A 14,605-nucleotide genomic window follows, 5' to 3' on the forward strand; every position below is an offset into this window, starting at 1 on the left:
AATGAGCAGTTCTGCTTAAGAAGTGAGGAACTCTGGGGCGCCTGGGTGGCTCAGTGGGTTAAGCCACTGCCTTCGGCTCAGGTCATGATCTCAGGGTCCTGGGATCGAGCCCCGCATTGGGCTCTCTGCTCAGCAGGGAGCCTGCTTTCTCTCCCTCTCTGCTTGCTTGTCATCCTTCTCTGTCAAGTAAATAAATAATTTAAAAAAAAAAGTGAGGAACTCTGAAGATTGGATTCTATCTTCTAAGCCTAGAGAGTCATTAAGGGTACAAGGCTACAGGGACAAGGCTACAGGGACAAGTCAGCATGGTGAAGATTTCTGATGAGATACTCAACCAGCAGAACAATGTTGGATATGACCCGCTTTTTTTTTTTTTTAAGATTTTATTTATTTATTTGACAGAGAAAGAGAGCACAAGTAGGCAGAGAGGCAGGTAGAGAGAAAGGGAGAAGCTGCTCAGCAGGGAGCCTGATGCGGGGCTCGATCCCAGGACCCTGAGATCACAACCTGAGCAGAAGGCAGAGGCTTTACCCACTGAGCCACACAGGAACCCCTGGATATGACACAGTTTTAAGGAGACAGCAGAAACCCTGGCTAGGTCATTGACAATGCAGTGTTGCATCTCTGTCTATTGTACACCAATAAATTTTACAGATAAAGGGTCACTTTACAAAACTGCCTTCTTCGAAAGCTTCATGCTGGTTTGGTCTATGGGGCATTCAAAGATATAATCAACAAATTTGTTTTCTTTGGCTTCCCTTTCACCCTTCTGCATTTTGAGTACAGCTCACTATATCAGTCAGCTGGAGGCCCCACTTCGTGTGGGCTCTTGCTTGTGGTCATCAGGGGAGAGAAAAGGAAGAAGTAACTTTTTCTAGTAGTATTCTCAGTAGCAGAAATTGTTGGTCTCTCTTTGAATATTCATTCCCCAATCTTCACCCCCACCCCCTCACCAAACAGAACCATGACTTAAGTTCAGATGTCTACCTATTCCCCACACGACTCTGGGTAAATTCTGATTAGAACTTAGTGGTTTCAATCTTTTTTATTCAGTGATTTATTTAGGATGCGCTTGTGACCTAATTCTGGCCAGAAGCCCAAAGGACAGTCCACCACCTTAATGGTTTCTCCTCACCTTAAGGGTTTCTCCTCTTAAGCAGGAGACTCCAGAGAACACTGTACAACTATCTCAGGCTGTTGCCTTGTGTGGGGGTAAGGTTTGGAATTCTAGCAGGCATCTTGTTCTGTGAGAGGAGCCAGTCCAGAGGCAAAACTGAGCCACTGAAGATGGTACAGAGGGGGTGCCTGGGGGCTCATTTGGTGAAGCATCTGCCTTATGCTCAGGTCATGATCCCAGGGTCCTGGCATAGATCCCCACGGAGCTTCAGTGTCCGGCTCCCTGCTCATCGGGGAGCCTGCATCTCCCTTTCCCTCTGCCACTCTCCTTGCTTGTGCTCTTCCTCTCTCTCTCTCTTTCAGATAAATAAATAAAATAAAATAAAAGATGGGACAGAGAAGGAGGGGTTGGAAAGAAACGGGGTCCTTGATGAGGCCACCGAGCCACTAAATCAATAAAACCTAGAGCCCTTCCTTGAATTTTTTTTTTTAATTTCTTTTTTACTTTTTGGAGACTTTTAGGTTCACAGAAACATTGAGCAGAAAGTAGAGATTTCCCACATAGCCCCCCTCCCAGCTCCCAACACCCTCCTCCACCATCAACATTCTGCACCAGACTGATACATTTGTTACAATTGACGACACTACAGAATCATTTTTATGATCTGTCTTCGATCATGGCTCCCATTTACCTTTCAGCCTGGCCTCCAAAAGTTCCTTGAAGCTACTGGAAGCTATTATTTCATTCTGTTTTGTCTTATTCATTTTAGTGTTTTTCTTCCTTTATGGTTCGGTCATGTGTGGACGTGTGTGAATGTTGAGGGAAGTGGGGGTGAAGGCAAATTAGAAGATCCAGTTGGCAGAAAAGAAATTTTCAATTAGTCATAATTAAGGGTCTAAACATACACTTCCTCTTACATTAAATGCCATTTGATGGAAAGGGCACAGTTCTGTCCTGGTGAAGTATTTTAAAATGGGATTTTGAAAACATTAATAATCAGGAACTGATCTATCTAATAAAAGGGACAACCAAATGTTTATTGAAGCTTGTCACTGTCAGGCTTGTTGTGTTCTGGCTTATAGGGAGTAAGAAATAACCATTATGAAGGAATTAACACCGCAAAATATAAATCTTGCAAGTAATTAGGCAGCTGTAGATTTATCAGTACAGAATGTATTTTAATTTTTAATCAGGGCTTTTGTTCCAACTGACAAAATAATGGCTTGTTTGCAATCTTCCACTGAAACAGACTTCCCAAAATGGGATTTGGTGCATCAGTGGGCCCCTCTGTGTTTCATCTGCCATCAAGTCTGATGCATCATGTAATCCCCCCACTGAGAGGCCCCAAGGAAATACTGTGCTGCTTTCAAATTGGCTATGTTTTTCTCATATATGATTCACAAGGTAAATAAAAATGGTCTGTTTAAGCAATGCATTTCTATTTGCAGGGAAATGAAAGAGAAATATTATTACGAAGGTACTGGAATTATTATACAAGGAGCCAGAATGGTTTTTATAGGCCCAGAACTCAGATTAAATCTCCAGAGAAACTACAAAATTGAAGAACTCCAATTGGGATAGTTGTTATCTTGCCCATGGCAGAAATCTTCCCGCTTATCTCCACCCCAATCATGAACAATATGTATATAATTTAGATGCCAAGGATAATGGGATTTCAGAAACATATCTCTGTATCCCTAGCAATCATTTCCTAAAGAAATATTATTTGCCAAAATTAGTAGATATGAAGATGTCTGTGGCACGTTTGATAAAACAGTAGAAGGAGCTCCAGAATTTAATCAGAAAACCCAAACATGAATCCTGACTCTCAGGTTTATTGGGTGTAGCTTGAGCAAGTGGTTTTTGACTCTCTGGGCTCTTGTTGCCACTTTGGTAAAAGGGAATCATTCTACCTGGGCAATCATTTTGTTGGGCAAATTATTTGAATTTTGACTTTGCCTCTTATTTACTGTGACATTTGTAAGTTATCTTACCATTAAAGAGCCTCAGTTTCCTTATGTGCAACATGGAGCTAATGATTTCCATTTCACAGGGCTCTTGTGAGGACTTCTCAAAATCCCAGGAAAAAAACTTCATGGACATTTTAGGAGTGAGATCATGTTTGTTGAATGAATAAGGACAGTCCTTGTTCTGAAGAACTCACATAAACTTTGCTAATGTGAGTACAACAGAATCCATTTCAAGCTGATTTGGGAAACTGGGAGAAGGTTTGTTCATAAGGAACTGAAAATGGTATCTATTCCAAGAATGCTTGTTGAGCCCATGAACAGAGGTAGTCTATCATGGCTGGATGATAAGTATCATACTTAAGATAAGTATCTTAAGTTGCTACATATTATGTGTCTCTGTGACACACACTCAACTCTGCCATTGTGGCACAGAAACTTTATTTATGGTAGCTAAAACCCTGAGGAAGAAAGGAGCACGTGTCTTTGGAAATACAGTGAGAATCCATGATGATGTTCCTTTTCTTTATCAGGAGAGAGGACAGTGCCACATTGGGTGACGTAGATCCAGTCTCTTTACTTCTTTTCACTGAGATTTCCTTCCTGTTAGCAGTAAATAACCATTGCTGTGAAGGTATGAGAACATAAAACCCTGTGCCAGTGGTAATTATCATAGTGGAATCTTGTGAACTACCTTGAGTTAAGGTGTCAGAAGGGACAAGCTCTCTGCACTCCTGGAGATGCCAAGGGTATCCAGAGGAGAAGATTTGCTGACTACCAGCTGGCAGGCCAGGCTCCCCAGGGGGTGCTTACCCTGGTCTGTCTGCAACCAAAGTCCACAGTCCTGTCTCTGTATCATGGTCCATAGTGTAATGGAAATTGCCACTCATCCGGCACCCACCACTGACCACCACTGTATAACACCAGGCTGGTCACCTTTCCATTCTGAGCCTTCATCTCCACATCTATAAAAGGACCAGGCTGATCAAGAGGATTCTGACATGTCTTCCATTGTACCGATCCTATCGACTGTGACTGTATACACTGGAACCTTCCTGCCTTTGCAGAGCAGCTAACAGACATAAGGTCTTTCAGACCCTGGAGGATGATCCTCCTTCGGATGAGACCCCAGACAGACTAACTTTGCAATGAATTTCACAGTGAACAGTAACAGTAAAATTCTCCTTTTACGGAGCGCAGGACAGAACTCACTTTACCTATTGTTGTTCTTCTTCTTCTTTTTAAAAAAAATTTTTTAAAATTTAAATTCAATTAATTAACATATAATGTATTATTGGTTTTAGGGGTACAGCCTGTGATTCATCAGTCCCTGTTGTTGTTCTTTTTCCTTACGATCCCCCATAACCCATGCACATTTAGCCCTGTCTTTAGGAAGTGGAGAACCCATTCCCACTTGTCTTAACCAGATCCTTAAATGGAGTGGAAGAGGCAGTGCTGTGTGGTGGGCATTGCCCCAGGCTATGGTTTCAAGGAGACATGAGTCCTAGTTCTAGGTTTGTGTTTAGTATCTGTGTGGCTCTCCCTTGCCTTGGTTTCACACTGGTAAAATAATCATGATGCCTACCCACTGCATAGGGAAATTTTTTTCTTAAGATTTTATGTATTTATTTATTTATTTGACAGAGAGATAGAGAGCACAAGTAGGCAGAGTGGCAGGCATACGGAGAGGGAGAAGCAGGCTCTCCGCGGAACACAGAGCCCGATACGGGGCTTGATCCCATCATGACCTGAGTTGAAGGCAGAGGCTTAACCGACTGAGCCACCCAGGCATCCCTTCATGGGGAAATTCTGATGAGTAAGTGTGACAATGGCAATAAAGTTGTAAAACACAGTAACTGGAACATAGTAAGTGTTCAAAATCATTCATAATGATTATTACTTTTACTCTTCAGTTCTCCACAGAAAACTAAGTTTTTTCTTAGCACCAAGAAGACAGATTTGGAACATGTCTCATTTTCCTTCTCTTTTAGGTCTCATAACTGGCTGCTTTGCTGTTGGACTCCCCTCTGGAGGAATGCTCCACCTCCCTGAGCACGGTGGAGAACAATCGTGACAAACATGGGCAAACACCAGCACCATATCATGTGATGGTACCTTGGTGTCTTTATTAGCTGCTAATGCATTAATTAAGTCATGAGGAGCCATGAGGCAGAAAGGGATAATTTTTTTTTCCTTCACAAATCAGATGCTAACTGAATAAAACTTACAGATCTATTCTTAATGTTATTGCACTGTGATACAGGATGGGATACAAGATGGGCTGCCAAGAGCAAGGGATCTCAGAAAAGCCCAAGAGATGAGGTAGGAATTGGAGGTCCCAGCGAGGTCAGAGCAGGTAGGCCAGGTAGGGGACTTACGAAGTGAGACCTCCATGGTGAACAGTCAGCCTAGCTGAAGCTGGCAAACTTCGTAATGGACTGGCTGGTAAATAGTGTAGGTTCTTGGGCATTATGTATCTGTCTCACCTCTTCAGCTCTGCCATTGTGACACAAAAGCAGGTACAGAACACCATTCATGAATGGGCGTGGCTGTGTTCCAATTAAATTTTATTCATGGACACCGAAATTTGAATTTTATTTATCCTTTTGTTGTTTTTGTTGTTTTGTCTTTAAAAATGTAAAAATCGTTCCTAGCTGGCTCAAAAACACAGGGTAGGGGGTGGTTTGCTGACCTATAGTCTAGAGAATTTGAACTTGCAAATTAAAGAGACTTGAGCAAGATATTACACTGAAAATGCAAAATATACAAGTGCAAAAATACAGCTATGGGACAAGCCCAGGCTCCTTGGTTGGGTATCTGCTCAGCAGGCTCTTACCTCCACCAAAAAATGTGGCTGCCCTTTACTTGAAGGTCCTGGCTAATCTTTAAGTGTGGCCTGAGGCCATCAGGATTTGTAGAGGAACACAAAAGAAAATGAGGACGGTGACAGATAGGTTCTGGCTCTGGTGGTTCCTGACCTACTTTTTCCTATTATTTCTAAAACATTTTCCTTCAAAGCTACTAGATCTTCTGCTGCTGCTGGTGTTGACACATGTCCTTTTAAAAAAACCTTCTACAGTATTCCTGCTGTCCTTTTGAGCAAATGCCCTGATCCTTTGCTAAAACCCAATTTGCTCTACAAGGAGATTTTGTGTTAGATGGGCGCACCCATGGATTTCATACAAGAAACTTTACTTACCAAAGAACTAAAGGAGTTCCCGAAAAGCCAGTCTTGCCCAAAGTGACTGTTACAGAGCAGATTCTTTGGTACACATACACACATACACACTGACTATTCTTAAATGTCCTCTATTAATTAATTCCACTCTGAAAACCTGTGCTTCTCTCCCTAATTTGCATCAAACACCTGAAAACGTGCATCACTGAAGACAATGTCAAGCCTGGATAAATTCAAGCTCCACCACATGCTGGCTAATGACCTTGGACACATTATTTGAATTTTGCCTAATACACATTTTTTAAAAAAGATTTTATTTATTTATTTGACAGACAGAGACCACAAGTAGGCAGAGAGGCAGGCAGAGAGAGAGGAGGAAGCAGGCTCCCTGCCGAGCAGAGAGCCCTATGTGGGGCTTGATCCCAGGACCCTGAGATCACGACCTGAGCCGAAGACAGAGGCTTAATCCACTGAGCCACCCAGGCACCCTAATATGCATTTTTCAAGCACATTTGATGATTATCTCCTGGTCTAATGATACAGGTACTTACTGGGTCTTAGAATGTATGAAAACAAAGGTGTCAGGCTGGTTTAATTAATTTGTATATTCCAGTATGTATGTGCTTTAAGTAATTTGGAAACACAAATTAAATATTGCATGGAGTCTTTTAGGTTCGCTCACACACACACACACACACACACACACTCACACTCACTGCTGCAGGTGGTACAAAGAGACAAAAAATATATATGTGACTTCTGATCTCTGAGTGGGAACAGTGCAATACAGCAAAAAAGAACCTTGGCTTTAGAAACAAGGCACTGGGACTTGCATTACCGGCCTGGATCCATTTTTAATTAGCTGTAACAGTAGAAAAGTTGCTTAACACCTCTGAATCTGTATTCCTTCATTTTTAAAAATGGGGATATTAACTCTTGCCCCCATCACAGGATTATTTTAAGAATCCACTGAAATAATGAACAGTGTTTTATAAAAAGTAAAGTGCTATGCAAATGTAAGCCTTGCTTCATTACCATCATTTTCTCCCTTGTGGCACCCTGAAAGTCTGCTCAAAAATTCTAGGGAGCCAGAGTTTGGAACCGCTAGCAGCTAAAATGGCAAACTTTCAGAAAAAGGTAATGGTTCATTGACAGGTGAAATATACTTACGGAATTTTCCTATATATGATGAGAAGACCAACTTCAAAGTATGCTTTATTAAAATCCAAAAGGTACCCTCAAGGTTCAACAATAGGATTTCTACTAAATCCAATAAATAAGAGATTCTGCCTATGCAGTCCACAAATGTGTATCTATTACTTTTCCTTGCATCTGTTAATGCAACAAAATGTTGAGACTCACTTAAGCACCAGGAATCTGAAGCTCCCTTTGACTGGAAAAAAAGAGAAACAGTATCTTTGCCAGAGTCATGGGGGGAAGAAAATTCCTTCCCAGCTTCTAAAGAAGGTCAGACAAACTGGCCAATTTCACCAGAGCAGTCAAGCAGTTAGTTGAACTAATTGCTTCCCTGAAATGACTTTTTTCTGACTGAATATACTTGAGTCCAGAGGGCTGATCTCATATTGCTTGCTTGACCATCTAACACCCAAAGCCTCAGGCAACGAACCTAGTATAAAACAAAACACAAAAAAGTGGTTACAAAAATGGTTCTAGGATGTGTACGGAGTGACCCAAGTTAAACAGGCAGTCTCATGTCTGTTATTAATTTGACAATATAGTGGGAGCCCCCCAGTCCCACCCCTCCAAGAGACTGAAATTCTCAGCCCTTATTGTTTCAAATATTTCTTCTGTTTCCTACTCTCTTTCTTCTCCTTCTGGTATTCCCACTCCGTGTTTGTTACACCTTTTACGGTTGTTGCAGTCTTTAGATATTCTGTTCTGTTTTTTTCCCCCGTCTTTGTTCTCTTTGCTTTTCAGTTTTTGAAGTTTCTATTGATAGATCCTCAAGCCTGGAGACTGTCTTCGGCCGTGCCCCATTGAGGGCATTCTTCGTTTCTGATACAGTGTTTTGATCCCTAGCATGTCTTTACGTTCTTGTAGGATTTCCATCTCTTGCTTACACGGTTCATCTGTTTCTATATGCTGTCTACTTGACTCGTTAGAGCTCTCAGCATATCAATCATCACTGTTTTAATTTCCAGGTCTTACAATTCCAGTACCTCTGCCATGTTTGGTTCTGAGGCTTGCTTTGTCTCTTCAAATTGTGCTTTTTGTTTCTTGTGTGCCTTGTAATTTTGTCTTCATAAAGGAGAATATACCAGGTCAAAGGAACAGCAGTAAATAGGTCTTCAGTAATGTGGTGGTGAGGCATGGAGGGAGGGAAGGCTTTCTCACTTATGAATAGATCTAGCTTTTTATTAAGCCTGAGCCTCTGGGCTGTGAACTTCCCAAGCATTTCTCAGTTTTTTCTCCTCCTTTAGGTAAGACAAGATGGCTACCATTGGCTGTAATTGTGTATTTTCCTTTTGCCATGTGGAAGGCTAGAGCTGACTGATGTTAAGTATTTCCCTTCTCCTGGGTCATTTGGCCTCTGGTAATACCCTAGCAGTTTAGGCTCTGGTTCTCCTGAAGGCAGGCCTTGTTAGGAACAGAGTGCTCTGGTACTACAAAATGGTTCCTCTTCCCCTCTCCTTACCAGAGCCATGAGAGGATTTTGTTTGCTATTTAGTGTAGGAACCTGGTTAAGTCCCTGGAGGTAAATCTTACAGTATTGTGAAGGCCGCCTGTGAGTGGGTCCCTCTGGGGCTTTCAGCTCTCAGACTTATCCATAATGAGGATCCAGCAATTTGTGAATTACAGTTCAGGTTTTCCTACCTTAGTATTGGTTTCCCCAGCAGTTTCTTCTCGTTAGTCTCTGGTAAGTAGTGACTCCCTGTATGCAGTCTCGTCTCCAGTCTTGAGGACAGCAGTTTGCTCCATGTCCTCCACAGATCCTTATGGATCCAAGAACAGTTGTTGATTTTTCAATCTGCTCAGCTCTTCAGTTGTTAGGATGGAGTGACAATCTCCAAACTCCCTGCATGTGAGACTAGAAACCCCAAATCTATTCCTTTATTTTTCATCTTTCTAGTGTTTATTAAATACTTGCTATCTGTCATTATTTTGTAAGTGCCAGGGACATGATGATGTAAAAAATAATTTTTCTGCCATCATAGAGTATTTGTGGCGGTAAGAAGGAAACCATAAATAAGTTAAGTAGACACATATGGTGAAAAACATTGCAAAGGAAACCAGTCATGTCACAGGTAGGAACTGGATGGGGAATAAAGGGAGGCTAATTTACATGTAGAGGTCAGGGAAGGCCTGGGGAGGTTGACTTGTGAGCAGAGAAGCTGCCATCAAGGTGTGAATAGCATTAGAAGTGAATAGCATTCTAGGTAAGGAAACAGCAAGTGGAATGGTCTTCAACTGGGTGTCTTTGAAGAATGCAAAGGAGATCAATGTGGCTGGAATAGAGTGACCGAGTGGAAAACAGAAAAGTAGTGGAAAAGCAAGTTCCAGATCATGCAGTGCGCCTTAGGCCAGGTAAGGATTTTGGAGTATATGGTAAATGTAAAGGGATTCTAAAGAAAGGGGGATTAATATGGGGAAAAACCTTACAGGATTATGTTTTTTCCATCTCTTGGAAAAAACCAGTCTAGCTCTACACTGGAACTAGATTGGAAGCTGCAGAAACAATGAATACATTTAAGCATTTATTATTAAACTATCTTTTTTTGGTGTGTGTGTGTGTGTGTGTGTGTGTGTTGAGAATATTTAAGCACTACTCTTCTGGCAACTTTCAAGTATATAATACAGTATTGCTGACTATAGTCCTTATCTCTGTATTAGACCTTAAAACTTACTCATCTCATAACCGAAAGTTTGTTCCCTTTGACCACATCTCCTTGTTTTCCTCAGCTTCTAGCCAATGGTAACCAACATTCTATTTTCTATGAGTTAGGCATTTTTAGACTCTACATGTAGGTGATTTCTTGCAGTATTTGTCTTTTGTTGTCTAACATGTTCACTTAGCCCAATGCCCTCAAGGTACATGTTGCAAATGGCAGGGCTGCCTTCTTTTTTTGTGGCTGTATAATATTCCATTATATATATTATGTCACATATGCCACATTTTCTTTACCCATTCATACATCTATTGACATTTAGGTTATTTCCATGTGTTGGCTATTATAATAATGCTGTAATGAACATGGGGGTGCAGTTAGCTCTTTGAGATAGTGATTTTATTTCTTTGGATATATACCCAAAAGCAAGATTGCTAGATTATATAGTGGTTCTATTTTTAATTTTTTGAGGAACCGCTATTCTGTATTCCAGAGTACCAGGTTACATTCCCATTAACAGTGTGCATGGGTTCCCTTTTATCCACATCTTTGCCATCACTTGTTTTCTCTTGTCTTTCTCCATTCTACCAGGTGTGAGGTGACATTTCATTGTGGGTTTGATTTGGAGATCCCTGATGATTAGTTAGTGATGTTAAGAACCTTTTCCTTCAGTTGTTGGCATTTGTATGTCTTCTTTGGAAAAATATCTATCCAGATCCTCTGACTATTTTTAAATCAGATTGTTTTTTGATATTGAGTTATATGAATTCCTTATATATTTGCATATTATCCCCTTATTAGGTAGATGATTTGCAAATATTTTTCCCATGCCATCTTTGTTCATTTAGTAATGTATGTATTCAACTTTTCTTTGGTGTTAACTTTATATTTTGTGTGATATAAAGATATAATAATATTTTAGAAGATTATAGTACATTGAGATGAATAAGATATGTGCAATGCAATACAAGGCAGCATTTGATAAAAGTAATATGAAAGGTTAATTAATCATGTATTCAGCTTTTAGAAAAACAAGGAATCCCACTCAGCTAGGTTAATTAGAGGAGGTATCATGGGAGAGGGCTGGAGGGGCTGAGAAGACTCACACACTGAACATTGACTAGTGTGTTCGTTTTCTATCTCATGACCACTCATTAAGATAGCACTGCCACTGTTCACTTAGTCAATGTAGGGTAAAACCTAGAATCAACATTGACTCCTCCCTTTATTTATTTACTGCCCACAGCAGGAATGTTGCTGTGATTGGTATTGAGTAAGGTTTGAATGATTGCTTCAAATCTCAAGGGATCTAGTTAAACTATCCCCCTTTCTTTGCCTTTGGACTATCTTCTTTATTCTAATCATTTTTGCTACTATCCAAGAGATTTTATGTTCTAGAGAAAATAACACATATTTTGCAGTCATATAAATGGCTTTAGTATAAATACTGTATCTACCACTGATTTTGTAATCAAAGGAACATGCTCCTTTCTTGTTTCATTCTTAGGCTTTGAATTTCTAAATTGAAGGAATATCAGTTCAGATTATGTTTAGTTTGAGAAAACAGAAATCTCAATTTATGTACCTTAGATATTTATATCACATAGAAAAATGTTTTGAGGTAGGAGATCCAGAAATGGTACATAGCTCCACAAAGATGTCAGAGATTCTGGTCGGTTTCCACTCATTGCTGTGACAGAGTACGTGATGTGCACTGTCAGGCTGCAGCCAACACATCTGCATTCCAGCCAGCAGATGGAAGAAAAGATAATGAAAAAAGGTACAGAGAACACATACCAGCTATCTACTGAGGACATGTTTAAGATGCTCTAATGTAACACTTCCACTTACATTTCATTGCCTAGAATTTAGTCACATGACAGCACCTATTTGCAAAGGAAGCTGGGAAATGTGTTCTTTAGTTTTGTGCCATGTGCATAGCTGAAGATTGGGAGGATTTGTTATTAAGAACAGTAACAAGAGGGAAAAAAATCCACAAATATTAATAAAGTGTCCAGTTCATAGTTAAATTGGTGTTTCATTTTTGTCTTTCTGATCCAGTCTCGCTTTCCCTAAATCATATTTTCCAGTATTATTTTGTGTCAAATTTGTCATGAATCCAGATATGTACATTCTTTGTCAGACTGTTAGTACATTAGTTTATGTTTATAAAATGCAACTAAATAGTTAAATCATTTGAACAGATTTAAATTTGGCTCAAAATAGGTATTTCAGTCTTCACTGTAAGAGGTAACCAAATATTTAGGTTATAGGAATAGGTATAAAAACTCCAATGAGAAGTATAGGAAATGAGATCAGGAGTGGGCTGACTTTAGTCTATATTGCAGATGCTTAATTTGTTGTTGGTACCACCAGATTCCTGTTCAAATTCCTCCCACAACCCCTCCCTCCAGGTTTTCACATAGCTCTGCATTGCCTCTTATACCTTCCACCAAAACTTGGGAGATCTCATTTGTTCCCCTACTAAAAACTCCTCTCTTTTTTATTTTGAGACCACTGAATAAAAAATGTTGGGGACCGCTTAAAGTAATTGGATTCTAGATGGATCAAGCCTTGAACTCAAGTACAAGATAAAATGTGTAGAATTCCAGGAATAACAGCGTGAAGGATCTGCCAACACCAATTATTCATGGGACTTACCCTCTCAAAGCCAGGCTTATGAAGCTGTCAGGGCAGAGGACCTCCTCTCTGTGGGTCTGAGTTTCCACATCTGTTAAATGAGAGCTGGACTCAATATTACCAATTTCATACTCCAGGGGGCACCATCTGCATCGTATTCTATGTCTTACCCAGCTGTTCCAGTCTTAAAAAATGAAAGGCAAATGGTATCTCTGGTATTGGGCAACATAGTCCTAGACAACACCAAATATGTAACCGGACAACGTCCTCCTTTGATCAGACCAAATCCTTTTAAAATCTGTATGAAAATCACCAACTTGGGCGCCTGGGTGGCTCAGTGGGTTAAGCCGCTGCCTTCGGCTCAGGTCATGATCTCAGGGTCCTGGGATCGAGTCCCGCCTCGGGAGCCTGCTTCCCCCTCTCTCTCTCTGCCTGCCTCTCTGCCTACCTGTGATCTCTGTCTGTCAAATAAATAAATAAAATCTTAAAAAAAAAAATCACCAACTTGTGTTTTGATTGTATTTATTTTGCTTCTATATATTTTCCTATTGACTTTATGAATTAAACCGTTTACTATGCAAGATATGATCTGTGTTTGCAGAGAAAAACACCATAACTTTTATTCAATTGAACAAAATGGTGGAGGTTTATGATCGTCAGTGGGGTTGTGGTTTGTTCAAACTAAAGATGAACAACTTTATTAACCATGTGCTGTGTATCATCATTATTGTTATTATTCTAGGTTGTGAGCAGATGATTCATGATTCCTGAGCAGTAAGTAAATATATGAACAGAGTTTACTGTTGTGATAAAATAAAACTTACAGCACAGTTTATCTGACTTTTTATGGAACACATAATCAGTATTGTGTTGCACAGTATAAACAGGCATAAATTGTGAACTGTTCACTTTAAGGCTTATGATTAAAATTACTTTTTACAAAGACAAATAATGTTTTCAGTTTTCTTATTTTATTTAGCTTTCTTGTATGTAGAATCAACATCAGTGGAGTCTGGCAATCAGAGAATGATTCAGAATGGGGTATCCACTACTACTTAAAAGAAGAATGTGTGATTCTCTAAGTTCACTATAGCTTTAGCTAGAGGAAGATGTGATGGTCTTGTCATGTTCCAGAAGTAGGAGCAAATTTTCCAGAATTTTAGTTAATAGGAAGTGCATAGGGGAGTAGATCTGAAGGTTGAATATGTCTATTTGAATGTGGAATTAAAAAAAATAAAACTGTAATAATTGCACTCTCTAATATACCTGTTAAAAGCACAAGCCAGGATGCTTTGATAATCTGTTTACCTGCTTATAAGATCTGGGCTGGACCAAAAAGGAGAAACTCAGTGCAGACCTTATAATATTAAAAATACCTGGGGCACCTGGGTAGCTCAGTCAGTTAAGTGTCTGCCTTTGGCTCAGGCCATGATCTCCAGATCCTGGGATGGATTAAGCCCCACATCAGGCTCCCTGCTCATCAGGGAGTCTGCTTCTCCATCTCGATCTGCCCTGCTTGTGCATATACACGCTCTCTCTCAAATAAATAAATAAAATTTTTAAAAAATTAAAAAAAATTATTTGCTGCTCTCCCCTTATGAGAGGAGTATACTTTCCTCTTTCACTAACATGGGGTTTAGCTACATGACTTGCTTAGTCCGAAGAAGTATGAGGGAAGTGATGTTGGCCACACTGGAGCATAAGCTTTAAGAGCACTGTGAGGTTTCACTATGTTCTTTTTCCCTTTTGTCTGAAGACTGGCATGTTCCACACAAGCTTCTTAGCCTGGGTCTCTGAATGAAGATAATATGAAGTCACAGACAGCCTGCACAGGGCAGTTTAACAAGAGAGGGAA

General features: G+C 40.2%; 1 long non-coding RNA gene across 1 annotated transcript in view; it reads right to left on the reverse strand.

Annotated features, from left to right (window-relative positions):
* Positions 1 to 14,605, reverse strand: part of LOC132022493 (uncharacterized) — a 133,877-nt gene that overhangs the window by 35,382 nt on the left and 83,890 nt on the right. The window contains exon 2 of the long non-coding RNA XR_009405595.1: positions 12,772 to 12,841. This is a non-coding gene — a long non-coding RNA (uncharacterized LOC132022493). The remainder of the gene's footprint in view (positions 1 to 12,771; positions 12,842 to 14,605) is intronic.

This window comes from Mustela nigripes, chromosome 7 (assembly GCF_022355385.1).
Source record: "Mustela nigripes isolate SB6536 chromosome 7, MUSNIG.SB6536, whole genome shotgun sequence".
NCBI lineage: Eukaryota > Metazoa > Chordata > Mammalia > Carnivora > Mustelidae > Mustela > Mustela nigripes.